General features: G+C 43.7%; 1 protein-coding gene across 1 annotated transcript in view; it reads left to right on the plus strand.

The window, feature by feature from the left end:
• The window catches only part of KANK4 (KN motif and ankyrin repeat domains 4), a 92,194-nt gene that overhangs the window by 21,643 nt on the left and 55,089 nt on the right, over window positions 1-15,462 (plus strand). The gene's annotated exons all lie outside the window — the stretch shown is intronic.

Here is a 15,462-nt window from a genome sequence, read left to right on the forward strand (position 1 = left end):
AGGTTCCTACCGCAGCGATTCTGATTTTGTATCCATTGCTTATTATCGACAAGGAGGACCATCGCGCTCCCGAGTTAACAAGGAAAGAGCTGTGGATGTCTGCATCAGCCATTCCACCCTCCCCTTGCCCTGCCTAGAGAACAACAGAGAAACGAAATTAATTTGTAACCTAAAACCCTTGTGTCTGCCCTGAAAATATGTCTTTCTAATGGAAAATTTGACAGAGTGTTCCATCTGCAAAGAGCATTTTATATGAAATAGATATCTGTGTAACTCAACTGCTGCTATCTGGTTAAATAGCAATTAAACACCTCAAGACTCCTTGGAATTTTCAAAGATTATTTGAAAAGTAATTGTGTTTTATTGATTAAATCATTTGCAGTGGATTAGAAAGTCACTGGATTTTTAAGCTATTCCTTCACAAGTAAATTGGTCTTATTTAGAGACCTAGCATGTTCCCCAACCTTGTTTATATTTTAATAATCACCTGATGTCTAATAGCATGGCTGGTGGTGGAATTTAATGCTAGATTCGTTCCTTTGCTAAATCCTTCTATCTGGTTCCTTCTCTTTCTATTTAGACTTCCAAAAGCTACTTGCTTCATAGATGGCTACAGAAATAGGACCCAAAGGCAAGGAACACTGTCATTAAGAGCTCAGTCTCTGGAGTCAGACAAACCTCAATTTGAATTCCAGCCCTGCTACTTACTAGATTTGTGCCCCTGAACCTGTGATCTGTGAAAAGGATATAATAGCACCTACCTAGTATGGTCATCGTGAAATTAAATAAGTTAGCATTTGTACAATATAGGACAGTATCTAGCTGGTAATAATAATAATAATTATTATAACAGTATAAGTATTTACTATTATTATTATTATTATTATTATTATTATTTTGAGATGGCGTCTCACTCTCTCACCTAGGCTAGAGTGCAATGGTGCAATCTCGGCTCGGTGCAACCTCAGCTCACTGTAACCTCCATCTCCCGGGTTCAAGCTATTTTTCTGCCTCAACCTCCTGAGTAACTGGGACTACATGTGTGCATCACTACACCCGGCTAATTTTTGTATTTTTAGTAGAGACAGGGTTTCACCATGTTGTCCAGGCTGGTCTCAAACTCCTGACCTCAGGTGATCCGCCTGCCTCGGCCTCCCAAAGTGCTGGGATTACAGGCGTGAGCCACTGAGCCTGGCCTGGTACTAGTATTATTAAACCCCAGTTTTCTAATCTATAAACTGAGTGTACAGGGAATAAAACCATCAACATATGGTATTAAAAACCTCTTTGCAGCCAGATGTGGTGGCTCATGCCTATAATCCTAACACTTTGGGAGGCCAAGGCAGGCAGATCACTTGAGCCTAGGATTTCAAGACCAGCCTGGACAACATGCCAAAACACCATTTCAAAAATTAGCTGGGCGTGGTGGTGCGCACCTGTAGTCCCAGCTGCTCGGGAAACCGAGGCAGAAGGCTCACCTGAGCCCGGGAGATTGAGGCTGCAGTCACCTGTGATCATGCCACTGCACTCCAGATTTGGTGGTCAGAGCGAGACCCTGTCTCAAAAAAAAAAAAAAAAAACGAAAAACAAAAACAAAAACAAAAAAAATGACTGTGCTTTTGGAGCCTTCTAAGTAATTTCCTCATAAGGACACTTCTGGCAGAGACTTCTTGGCTGTTCTCCCTCCATTATTATGCAGATTGAGGTCATTCAGTGATGAAAAAGCTGTGGACAAATGGAGCCAATATTGGAATTCCCAATGAAGAGGCCAGAGAGAGGCTGGCAGAGGAGGAATGAGTAGATGCCAGAGGCGAGGGAGGTGCAGGAGTGAAGAACCAAGTGGGAGGATTCGCATACGGATGTTGGGGAATGGCACACACTGCTGCTGGGGCAGTGCTCTGCTGGAAATAGACACCTAGAACAGCAGAGATAGGAAAGAAAAAATTTAAGACTTTTGCTTTGTGCTAAGAATGCACTTCCCGTTTGGTATTTTCTCTAGAGACTGCAGTGAAGGTTTGGATTGCTTCCAATTAACTTTTTTCTACTTAACTGCTGATTCTTTGAACACAGCCCTGAACTCAGGCTGGGCCATGAGGCAGCATCTTTTTCTGGTTTACAGAGGAGACATGCCCATGCTGTCCCAGGCGCTGAGTAAGGATGGGTCAAGGACTTACCCAGGACAGAATCAGTACTTAATTGATGTTGGCAACTATTTTTATTGTTATGCGTTATACTTTCCCTGTAGCCAGAGGCAGCAAGCAAAGATCACCAACAGAAGTATGAGCAGTTCTCTGGCACACTTTACCACAATAAAAACTCCATTATTCCACATTCAAACTAGGGACACCGGCCACATTGTTTTTAAAGAAACCATCAATTTCATGTCTTCCAATATCACACTGAGGACCAGTACATGAAATTTGTAAAGGAAAGCACTGGATTAGGAGTCTCAAAAGCAGACTCTGACCTTGGCCCTGCTGTATGGGGTGGTATGGATGCAAATGCTGTCCAAGACCCTGTTTTATATTTCTCTCCTCCCAACAGTAGATAATCAGTGGACTGGTTCCCAACAGTAGATAACAGTGGATTACCACCTGCAGGGCCCTGGACTGGTGCCATAAAGGATACCCAGGAGCAAAAAAGGGGAACCTATACAAGAAAAAAACAAACAACCCCATCAAAAAGTGGGCAAAGGATATGAACAGACATTTCTCAAAAGAAGACATTCATACAGCCAACAGACACATGAAAAAATGCTCATCATCACTCACCATCAGAGAAATGCAAATCAAAACCACAATGAGATACCATCTCACACCAGTTAGAATGGCAATCATTAAAAAGTCAGGAAACAACAGGTGTTGGAGAGGATGTGGAGAAATAGGAACACTTTTACACTGTTGGTGGGATTGTAAACTAGTTCAACCATTATGGAAAACAGTATGGCAATTCCTCAAGGATCTAGAACTAGATGTACCATATGACCCAGCCATCCCACTACTGGGTATATACCCAAAGGATTATAAATCATGCCGCTATAAAGACACATGCACACGTATGTTTATTGAGGCACTATTCACAATAGCAAAGACTTGGAATCAACCCAAATGTCCATCTGTGACAGACTGGATTAAGAAAATGTGGCACATATACACCATGGAATACTATGCAGCCATAAAAAAGGATGAGTTTGCGTCCTTTGTAGGGACATGGATGCAGCTGGAAACCATCATTCTTAGCAAACTATCACAAGAACAGAAAACCAAACACCGCATGTTCTCACTCATAGGTGGGAACTTGGACTCGGGAAGGGGAACATCACACACCGGGGCCTATCATGGTGGGGGGGAGGGGGGAGGGATTGCATTGGGAATTATACCTGATATAAATGATGAATTGATGGGTGCTGACGAGTTGATGGGTGCAGCACACCAACATGGCACAAGTATACATATGTAACAAACCTGCACGTTATGCACATGTACCCTAGAACTTAAAGTATAATAAAAAATAAAAATAAAAAAAAAGAAAAGAAAAGAAAAAAGAAAAATCCCACAAAAAAAAAGGGGGGAACCTTGACTTGAAAGGCCCCATAATCTGGCTGGAAGAAAAGATGTGAGCAAGGCCAGGTGCAGTGGCTCACTCCTGTAATCCCAGCACTATGGGAGGCCAAGACAGGTGGATTGCCTGAGTTCAGGAGACCAGCCAGGATTGCCTGAGACCAGCCTGGGCAACATGGCGAAACCCTGTCTCTACTAAAAATACAAAAAATTAGCTGGGTGTGGTGGCAAGCGCCTATAGTCCCTGTAGCTACTTGGGAGGCTGAGGCAGGAGAATAGCTTGAACCTGGGAGGTGAAGGTTGCAGTGAGCCAAGATGGTGCCACTGCACTGCAGCCTGGGGGATGGAGCAAAACTCTATCTCAAAAAAAAAAAAAAGAAAAGATATGAGCAGAGTCACCAATAAAAGTCTGCCTATGCTATGCTCCAAATGCCCAACCATTCTGTGACACCTTTGAGCTGCTCCATTGGGTGATATAAACCTGGGATGTCAATTTTGGCAACACCTTTTCTTAGTAACTTTGCCCACATTAAAGCAAAACAAAATCCAGGCCACAACAATATATAACCTTCCTTTGTATTACCAGATGGTGCACTGAAGGAATCCCATCTCTTTCAAGGGAAAGTTGAAGTTGACAGAAGTTCCTGGTGCTCCTCTTCTCTCCTCGAGTCTTTCTGGTTCATCTCTGATGATACCTGCCCTTCCTCTGGCTGGCATGCTGCCGAGGCTGGGTGGTCACCATCTTTGTTGGACCCACATCACACATGTCCGCTTCTTGTCAGACTGAACTTGCCAGAGGACTAGGTGGGGCATTGCGAAATAATAACAGCTTTCCTGCCTGAAAAATCTGGAAACATCGCTTTCTCCACCCAGGTGTCTGGGGATCACTTAGCCTCAGTTTGGTTTAAACTGATTTTCCTGAATGTGTAGGCTGTGCATATTTGAGCCAACAAAAACCTTCCTCCCAACCCAGAAGGCATTTGCCACAGCCCACGCAAGCTCTAAACTGTCTGCACCTGCAACTCGAGCTGTGGCGCCCAGCTGATACCTGCAGAGGCATCTGCTGAATTCTGACCAGGGATGATGTTGCTGGGATGAGAGCTGCCCAAAGAGGGTGGGTGCAGGGGTGCCCCCTTGTGGAGTATCTGTGCCTCCCCTTGAGATCCTTTCACTGAAGTGACCCAGGAGGGAGGAAGTGGAGCTGAATTCCTAGGAAACATTTACTCTGAGTTGTGGTTTCCAAGCCCTTTGGACTGTGGCCCAGTTCAGGGGAGCAAAAGACTTTGTGGCCCACTGAGTCCACTCACTCCCACTTTGCAGTGGGAAAGAATTTGGTAGTAATAAAGGATTAAAGGAGAAGAGAAAACTAACCAAAGTGGTAATGCAGCAAATACTCAGCACAACAATCAACAGAAACTCCTAAAAGTAATTTTATAAGTAATGTAAATTAACAGAAGAGAAGCAATTTAAAACCAAGAGAGTGCCGACGCTACATTGCAGCCACCAAGGGTCATGGTTGCAAACACCAGAACCTGCTCTAGCAGGCTTGTCTATAATAGAAGAGGAATTTTTTAAGGGATATGAAGTAGCTGAACATCACTCCGCCATCTCCCCATAATCAATTGCTGTAAACTCCAGTTTCAATCTTGGGGAGGTGGGTCTTCTGAGAAGGAAATAACCAAGCATAGGAAGGGTGTTCACAAAGTGCTGGTAGCTGAAAAAAAGCACACAACAAATGTCTTCTGCACTAATAACAAAACGCCCTTCCTGAGAATTGGAATTCCAGCTCTTAGCCTGGGTGCATACACAGGAGTTTTGCTGTATTGTTTGGTGATGGATAATGGTCACCCTTCTTTACAGAATAGAAAATGAATATTCTCAGTAAACTCTTCTAACCCACTAATTTTGTTTATTAATGCCAAGGTTTATTAACCCTCAATAACTCACATATTATGTTCCTAGTTCCTTATAAAAATGAATTCCCATGTAATACACTTGCCTGTAAGAATTGAAGAGAATATACATATTTTTAATGCATCTTTTATTCTTTTAGAAACCCTTACTCTCTATCACTGGGCCAGGGACTCTGCTTTGAGAATTGTAGATTTAAAGAATTGAGGCCGGACATAGTGGCTCACACCTGTAATCCCAGGACTTTGGGAAGCCGAGGTAGGTAGATCATCTGAGGTCAGGAGTTCGAGACCAGCCTGGCCAACATGCCAAAACCCCATCTGTACTAAAAATACAAAACAAAATTAGCAGGGTGTGGTGGTGCATGCCTGTAATCCCAGCTACTTAGGAGGCTGAGGCAGGAGAATCGCTTGAACCTGGGAGGCAGAGGTTACAGTGAGCCGAGATTGTGCCATTGCACTCCAGTCTGGGCAACAGAGCGACACTGTGTCTCTCTCTCACACACACACACACACACAAAGAATTGAGACCCATAATAGCAGGGGCATTTCTAGGGCCCTATTAAGAGATCTCTGGGAACTGTGAAGGACCCAGAAGAAGAAGGCTTGATTCTTGCCATCAGGGAGCTTTCAGTCCAGCAAGAAGCATTAGGCAATTATCCAGCGACAAAGGTGGATGGCAGGACAAGATAGGGACTGTGAGACAAGTTAGTTAACTTGCCCGAGGTCTCAATATATAGGAAAAGCAGCATTTGAACCTGGATCTGTTGGATTCCAAAGCTGACTTTTGCCACTACTCTGTCCAGCAGGCTGACAAATCAGTGATCAGCTGATTTCCTTGTGTAGAAGAGGTGATCCAAAACATGTCCAGATATATCAAACTGAGATTTCTGAAGCCTTTCAGTGTTCACCTCCCATGAAAGTAGAGATTTGTCATTCTCAACTGGAGGAAGGCTTTTATAGTTAGAAATTGGATTCCTAATCCCATGTGGCCTCACATGGATTAAAGAGTAATTATTTACTATAGGATTTCAGAAAATAGAGAAGTATACCCAAATAGGCTCTCCAGGTGGCTTCCTGGGGGAGGTGGGGTCTGGTGAGAGGAAAGGGTAGGATTTGAACAATAGGTAATATGGGGAAATAGTGGTCTAGTCAAGTGGCACCATGTAAGGGCAGACATAAAACCTTGAAGGAGAGGCTTAGAGTGCAGTTCTCACTGAGAACTTGCCATACCTCCTGTGTGTTGACATGTTTCTAGGGTCATGGTTATTAAGGAAGAAAACACAGAACGGACCCTTGTATGGATTCTGTTACCAAGGTACTGTGTGATATTGAAAACAGGGTTAGATTAGGTGACCTGAAAAAGTCCCTTTTAGCTCTTGTGAACCTTGAAAACATCATGTTAAGTGAAAGAAGCTAGTCACAAAAGATCACAGTGTTATATGATTCCGTTTATAGGCAATGTCCACAATTGGCAAATCTATACAGACAGAAAGTAAATTCATGGTTTCCGGGGGATGGGAGGGAATGGGAAGTGGAGTGGAGGGAATAGGGAATAACTGCTAATGAGTAGGGCATTTCTTTTTGGGGTGGTGAAATGTTCTGAAAATAGATGGTGATCTTTTCAACAAATGGTGGTGGGAAAACTGAATATTCACACACACACAAAATAAAGTTGTCTGGGTATGGTAGCTCACGCCTATAATCCCAGCACTTTGAGAAGCCAAGGTGGGAGGATTGCTTGAGGTCTGGAGTTTGAAACCAGCCTGGGCAACAATAGCAAGCCCACATCTCTACAAAAATTTAAAAATTAGGTGGGGCTGGGCATGGTGGCTCATGCCTGTAATCCCAGCACTTTGGGAGGCCAGGGTGGGTGAATCACTTGAGATCAGGAGCTCCAGACCAGCCTGACCGACATAGTGAAACCCCATCTCTACTAAAAATACAAGATTAGCCACACCTATAATCCCAGCTACTTGGGAGGCTGAGGCAGGAGAATCACTTAATTCCGGGAGGTGGAGGTTGCAGTGAGCCGAGATCACACCATTGCACTCCAGCCTAGGTGACAGGGAGAGACTCTGTCTCAAAAACCAAAAAAAAAAAAATTAGGTGGACATGGTGGTATGCACCTGTAGTGCCAACTACTCAGAAGACTGAGGTGAGAGAATTGCAGAGCCCAGGAGTTTGAGCCTGTGGTGAGCTATGATTGCACCACTGCACTCCAGCCTGGGCAACAGAGTGAGACCCTATCTAAAAAAAATTAATTAATTAGTTAAATTATACAAAAGAATGAAGCTGGAAGCTTATCTTATACCATATACAAGATTATTGCAAAATATATCAAGAAGAAATTTTTTACAAATCATATATCTGATAAGAGGTTAATATCCTGAATATGTGAAGAACTTGCACAACACAAGAACAACAAACAAACAGGCCAATTCAAAAATGGGTAAAGAACTTTAATAGACATTTCTCCAAAGAAGATATACAAAAACCAATAAGCACATGAAAAAGATAGTCAACACAATTAGTCATTAGGGAAATGCAAATCAAAACCACAGTGAGATACCAATTCATACCTACTACACCTACTAGGATAGCTATAATTTAAAGCAAACAAACATAAATCAGGTGTTGGTGAGATCATGGAGAGATTGGAATGGCCAGGCGTGGTGGCTCATGCCCGTAATCCCAGCACTTTGGGAGGCCGAGGTGGGTGGATCACTTGAGGTCAGGAGTTCGAGACCAGGCTGGCCAACATGATGAAACCCCATCTTTACCAAAAAATAGAAAAATTAGCTGGGCATGGTAGCATGTGCCTGTAGTCTCAGCTACTGAGGAGGCTGAGGTGGGAGAATCACTCAAACCCAGGAGGCGGAGGTTGCAGTGAGCTGAGATCGAGCCACTGCACTCCAGCCTGGGCAACAGAGTGAGACTCCATCTCAAATTAATTAATTAATTAATTAATTAATTGGAACCCTCATGCATCGCTGGTGGGAATGTAAAACCGTGCAGCTGCTGTGGGAAACAGTTTGGTGGTTTCTCAAAAAGTTAAACATAGAATTATAGTATGACCCAGCAATTCCACTCCATGGTATATATTCAAGAGAACTGAAAGCAGGGACTAGACTAGAATAGATATTGGTACACCAAGACCCACGGTAGCATTATTCACAATAGCCAAAAGGTGGAACCGACCCTGTGCCATCATGGATGAATGGATAAACAAAATGTGGCATCTACAGATAATGGAATATTAATCAGCCTTAAAAATGGAGGAAATTTTGGCCGGGCGCGGTGGCTCAAGCCTGTAATCCCAGCACTTTGGAAGGCCGAGACGGGCGGATCACGAGGTCAGGAGATCGAGACCATCCTGGCTAACACGGTGAAACCCCGTCTCTACTAAAAAAATTCAAAAAACTAGCGGGGCGCGGTGGTGGGCGCCTGTAGTCCCAGCTACCCGGAGGCTGAGGCAGGAGAATGGCGTAAACCCGGGAGGCGGAGCTTGCAGTGAGCTGAGATCCGGCCACTGCGTTCCAGCCTGGGCGACAGAGCGAGACTCCATCTCAAAAAAAAAAAAAAAAAAAAAATTTGAGGAAATTTTGATATATGCTACAACTTGAAAGAATCTTTAAAATATGATAAGTGAAATAAGCCAGATCCAGAAGGACAAATATTAGATGCCTCCACTTATATGAGGTACCTAGAATAGGCAGATTCATAGGGCTAGAAAGTAGAAAAGGAGTTAGCAGGGGCTGGGGGTGGGAGAGTATGGGGAGTTATTATTTAATGGGTACAGAGTTCAGGTTGGAGATAATGAAAAAATTCTGGGTATAGATCATGATGATTGGCCTGGTGCAGTGGCTCACACCTGTAATCCCAGCACTTTGGGAGGCTGAGGTGGGCAGATCACTTGAGGTCAGGAGTTCAGCCTGGCCAACATGGTGAAACCCCGTGTCTACTAAATATACAAAAAATTAGCCGGGCATGGTGGCACATGCCTGTAATCTCAGCTACTCAGGAGGCTGAGGCATAAGAATTGCTTGAACCCAGGAAGCAGAGGTTGCAATGAGCTGAGATCACACTGCTGCACTCCGGCCTGGGCAACAGAGTGAGACTCTGTCTCACAAAAAAAAAAAAAAAAAAAAAATAGATAGCGATGATGATGATGGTTACACAACACTGTGAATGCATTTAATGTCACTAAGTTGTACATTCAGTGGTTAAAATAATAAATATTGTGTCACGTATATTTTACCACAATTTTAAAAAATTAGATTGTGGTGATGTTTGTTCAACCCTAAATATTCTACAACTATTGGATAGTACAATTTATATGGGTAAATTATGTGGTATGTAGATTATATTTCACTAAAGTTGTTTAAAAAATCCTTTCCGGCTGGGCGCGGTGCTCACGCCTGTGATCCCAGCACTCTGGGAGGCCGAGGCAGGTGGATCACGAGGTCAGGGGATCGAGACCATCTTGGCTAACACGGTGAAACCCCGTCTCTACTAAAAATAAAAAAAATAAAAAAAAAATTAGCGGGGCGTGGTGGCAGGCGCCTGTACTCCCAGCTACTCGGAAGACTGAGGCAGGAGAATGGTGTGAACCCAGGAGGCAGAGCTTGCAGTGAGCCGAGATCGTGCCACTGCACTCCAGCCTGGGCGACAGAGCGAGACTCCGTCTCAAAAAAAGAAGAAAAAAAAAATCCTTTCCAGCTTTGACAGTCTCTGATCCATCCACCCATCTATCCATCCATTTATTTATTTGATTCAACACATTTTTATTGAGTTCCCATCATTGTAAGTGTTAAAAATGGGGTGAGAAAGAAAACAAACATGATCTTTGCCCTTTCCTTGCTTTACATTGTGGTTTTAAAAAGTGATCGTAGCCAAATGTATTGAGTGTTTATTATATCCTGGGCACCCGCACAAGCACTTTGCATACCTCATCCCCTGCGGTCTTCACACGGTGTACTGAGCTGTGCTCTTCTTGAATAAGGACATTTGCTCAGGGTCACGCAGCCAGGATTTGAACCTGGCCTGTCTTACCTCAAAGCCCGTGCAGCTGAGATCCAGCCACTTGGAAATGGGGTCTTCCCAGGAGACCTGAGTGAGGACCGTCTGTCAGGCTGGCTGCTGTGGTAGCATTGAAGGGAGAATTAAACAGGAGGTGGCATGACCCCCTCTAGGGAGGGGTTTGGAAAATAAGGTGTAAGTCAATGAAGGTTTGTATAGCCATTTATAATAATCATTACAAAGCAGGTAAAACTATACTTTTAAAAATGGTTATATAATAGAATTTTGAATACAAAGTTGGATTTGTAATTGAATTTATAATTGAATTTCTACTATTATATTAAAAATAACTAATGTATTTACTCATTGAACAGGACTATGTACTGGACTCTGTTCCAAGTGCTTTGCACATATTGTCATCCTGTTTAATCTTCCTGACAGCTCCATGACTTATAGGAAATACTACTAGTCCTATTTCACAAGCAAGGCAAGTGAGGCACAAGAAGGTTCAGTAATTTGAGCAAGGTTATACAGTCAGTCAGTGGCAGAGCTGGGATTTCAGGCTATAAACCAGGCTATAAGTCTACTGTAGAACTTGCCCTTTAATTATGTTAAATATGCAAAATAGGTGAACATGAAAATTGCGGTAGCCAGGTGGCAGAATTGTGTTGACTTCCCATCTCTTACCTCCCAAATAATTTATTTTCTATTTTCCAAGGATACATCATAATAGTTATGATTCCTAGACCACCATGGAAAGAAATCACATGTGACTATGACCTTTTTTGGTCTTCTTCTCTCTTTACCATTGTATTTTGCTGTATTTGATTTTGAATTCCCCTATGCACATGCACAAACTGGACAGTGCCATTGGACATGCAGGCAATGTACTGGGAGATACTCATGGTGTGCTTGAAGGCGTTGCCACGGCCTGAAGTTCCTCTCTGGGCTGCAGCTGCCCCCACTCTGCTGCAACTTCTGGGGAGGGCGTGTCCCCTCCTCATCAACACTGAGGCTCTTTCTTTGAAAAAACGTTTCTAACTCATAAGAGAGTCTGTTCAATGCTTAAGAGCAGCATATTAGCATCAGAAAAACATGGATTCGAATCTTGACTCTACCTGGGCAACTGCTTTAGGCCTCTGCTTTGACTTTGGACAATAGAAGTAACAGTACGCAGGGATGTCCAAGGGAGAGAATGCAGTCACGGGTTCTTAGTTTCTGTTTCTGGTTAGGCCAGTAAAGACCTTTCCTCATCCCTCTTTTCTGCTTATCACTAGAGACAGAAACTGAAACCCATGGCTTCAGGCGCTAAAAGCCTAAAACAAAACAAAACAAAACAAAACAAAACAACAACAACAAAATAAGGTAGGTTGGACAAGCTTGGCAGAGCTTTTTTGGGAATAGGATGCTGTTTGGATTGGACCAGAGTACCTGGCTCATTGTAGGGTGTGGCATGTCAAGATTTATCTGACATCTTTTGTATTATTAATTCGTGAGGTTATACATTTCTCAAATATTAACCATTTGTATTTCTTCTTTGATGAATTGCCTGCTCATGCCGCTTCCTCATTTGGCAGTTGGCAGTTTGATTTTACAGTATGTTTAAGTCAAGGGCCAAGAGCCTTTTGGAAGCATCTAAATGAAAAAAAGAGATGCGGAGTGGAGGTCTTTTCCCCTGCAAATCTAATGCCTTTTTTCCCTCCAAGGAGCATTTTTCATTGGTTAGTGCAGCCTCTTCTCTCCCTACAACTGACCTGGTTTCTTCCCTCAGAAAATTACATCTGCTTTGTAGAGTCAATCTTTAGAATAGCTGATTTCCCTCCTGGATGGCTGCACCCACAGGTCTCACATGCATAATTTCTTTCTCTGCCTATTTAAGTTGCATACTGTGGGAATGACTGTGGCTGTGACCAGTCTGCTCAGAGAGGCTCTATTTGAGTGTGTGAATACCTAACAAGCGTGTCCTTCTCAGCCCTGTGCAATCACACAGCCCACCAAAGCGCTGACCTTTCTGAGCAAAGCACAAAAGCCTAAGGGATTGCTTAGATAAAAGGCACATTCTTCAGATAGCTGAACCTCTTTTCCCCTCTGGCCTAGCCCCCATCTTGCTGGACTTGGACAGTTCATCTTTTTTTCCATCATGGGGCAGAAAGGACCTGGGCCATAGAAGTTGAGCATTTCTAAATTGCAAAAGGAGCCATACCTCCCTCCAGTCCCGTGATTCTTGTCAGGAAAATTCTTGTGGATAAACGTGTTTGGTTCAGGAGATGGTCTGTGTGGCTTGGTGGGAGCATGAAGCTGGCTGCTGGTCTTAAGACATATGTCTGAGGCGGTGATGCTGGTATCCCAGACATGGCAAAACCATGGGGAGAATTCCCCCCGAAAAAGCACAGACTCCTCTGGAGAAAGTGGCTGTGGCTTCTCATGAAGACCTTCCCTCAAGGTGAGGCCACCATGTGCCTGGACAGCACCAGCATTGAAGCTTGTGTCCTGCTATTTGTGTGTCCTCTGAATTCGCCTGCATGCCTGGTTCAGGATGTGTGGTTTAGCAGAAAGAGTATTGGCCTGGGAGACAGACTATATGGGTTTGAGTTGAGGCTTTGCCTTTTTTTTCTTTTTCTCCTTTTTTAGCTCTGTAACCTTGGTAACAGGTTGTTTCCTCATTTGGAGAATAGAGGATAACATTCCCTGTTCTGCTCACCTCCCTACTTGACCATGGGTTCAAATGAGTGTCCTGGGTAAGTTATCAAGACAGAAGAATTTCTTCTCCCCTTAGAGACATAGACAGTGGGCACAGTGCCTGTCCCAGCACCTCATGCTAAGCCCAAGAACTGAGCCTGTGTTAGTCCCTTTTGCATCGTTATAAAGAAATACCTGAGACTTGGGTAATTTATAAAGAAAAGAAGTTTATTTTGGCTCACAGTTCTTCAGGCTGTGCAAGATGCATAGTGCTGGCATCTGCTTCTGGTGAAGCCTCAGGAAGCTTCCAATCATGGTGGAAAGCAAACAGGGAAAAGACTGAGAGTGAGAACTCATTACCATGGGGAGGGCACCAAATCGTTCATGAAGGATCCACCTGCCGATCTCCTGAGGTCAGGAGTTCAAGACCACCCTGGCCAACATTACAAAACCCCATTTCTATTAAAAATGCAAAAGTTAGCCAGGCATGCCTGTAGTCCCTGCTACTTAGGAGGCTGAGGCAGGAGAATCACTTGAACCTGAGAGGTGGAGGTTGCAGTGAGCTGATATCATGCCACTGCACTGCAGCCTGGGTGGCTCCATCTAAAAAAAAATAAAATAAACAGGATCCAGCTCATGACCCAAACATCTCCCACTAGGCCCACTTCGAACATTGGAGGTCACATTTCAACATGAGATTTTGGAGGGGACAAAACATGCAAGCCTTTCCCCAGAAGGAGGAGGTCTGGATAAGTCAAGGGAATGTGATGAGGGAGTGTGGATGTGTGGATGGGTGCGTCTTTTGTGTGTGTGTGTGTGTGTGTGGCATCAGATCCAAGCTGATTGGTGGCACTGTTGCAGGGACTACTATAGGTAGAACTAACTTGAAAATCCAAAATCTAAGATGCCTCAAAATCTGAAATTTTTTGAGCACTGACATGACACCATGGGTAGGAAACTCCATACTAACCTCTTGTGACAGGTCACAGTCAAAGTGCAGTCAAAACTTTGTTGCATGCACAAAATTATTTCAAATATTATGTTTAAAATTACCTTGAGGCAGTGTGATATGGCATATATGAAACGGATAAATTTCCTTTTTAGATTTGGGTCCCATTCCCAAGATATCTTACTATGTATATGCAAATATTCCAAAATCCAGAACAATTCAAAATCCAAAAACCTTCTGGTCTTGAGCATTTTGGATAAAAGATACTCAACTCGTATTACCTTCCCTCATTCTGTAGTCTTTTAAAATCTGATAAGAGGCCTGGAGGCTGTGGGAATAGCAGAGTGCTCCCTTGACAAGTAAGAAAGTGGCTGAAGAGGTCACCTACGTTCAGAGCTGCAGGGATTGTATATAAGTTCAGTTCGCAAACTTTACAGAGCAGTCAGTCTGTGATGCTGACCAGGAGACAAATGCAGAAGCAGCAATTAGAATATGATGCCACACGCTGCAGTAGCAGGCAGACAGGGACAGTGGCAGCTGGAAGGATGGTCACTGCACTTGGGGATGTCTGAGTGGAGGAACTGGACAGGCAGAGAAAGTGAACAGCATTCCAGGTAGAAGGTGGGGTCTTGCAGGCAAGGCATTGCTCTGGAGGAAAACGTCTCACCTCTCTGTCCTGGATAAGGAAGAATTTATCCCGGGAGAGGGAAAGAGAGTGCTTATCTTGCTCACATAGATAGACCAGAGGGGAAGGGCAGGTAGCTGGAAAGGTGTCGGACCTGGTAACATGGAGGCTTTTCTTCTGCCTGCATCTTAGAGAAATGTTGTGTGTCTCCAGCTGTTCTCTGGCCAGTTTAGAAGGATGGTCAATGATCATTTGAAGTGTATCAGAGAAGCAGCTTGCTCCGCAGTATATTTTTCAATACCCTTAGAGTTCAAGGTATACTTTGGATTCTTTTTTATTCTGATGATGGGTCTGCGTACTCAGTTAACTGGAAAAATACTTTTACCAGCTGAGAAAAGTAATGTTGGTATTCCATAGACTTGCCTACCACCATGTCATCCTGTGTACTTTGCAAAGTCTCCTAACCTCCATCTTGAGCAAGAGTCTCTAGAATCTTCCAAGAAAAGTGAGGAACTTGATCCAGGGCAATGGAAAGAACACAGAACTTTACCCCAGGACTCTTTGCTCCTGGATGACTCAAGGGAAACCACTTAGACTGTCTCTCATTTTCTTCACCTTTACAACGGTGAGATTCGTCCCTGGTCTGGCTGCTTCAAGCATTGATGCAAGGATAAATGGGACACAGGACGGAAAGTGCTTTGCAAGTGCACCAGGCTC

Source organism: Rhinopithecus roxellana, chromosome 12 (assembly GCF_007565055.1).
Source record: "Rhinopithecus roxellana isolate Shanxi Qingling chromosome 12, ASM756505v1, whole genome shotgun sequence".
Classification (NCBI taxonomy): Eukaryota; Metazoa; Chordata; class Mammalia; order Primates; family Cercopithecidae; genus Rhinopithecus; species Rhinopithecus roxellana.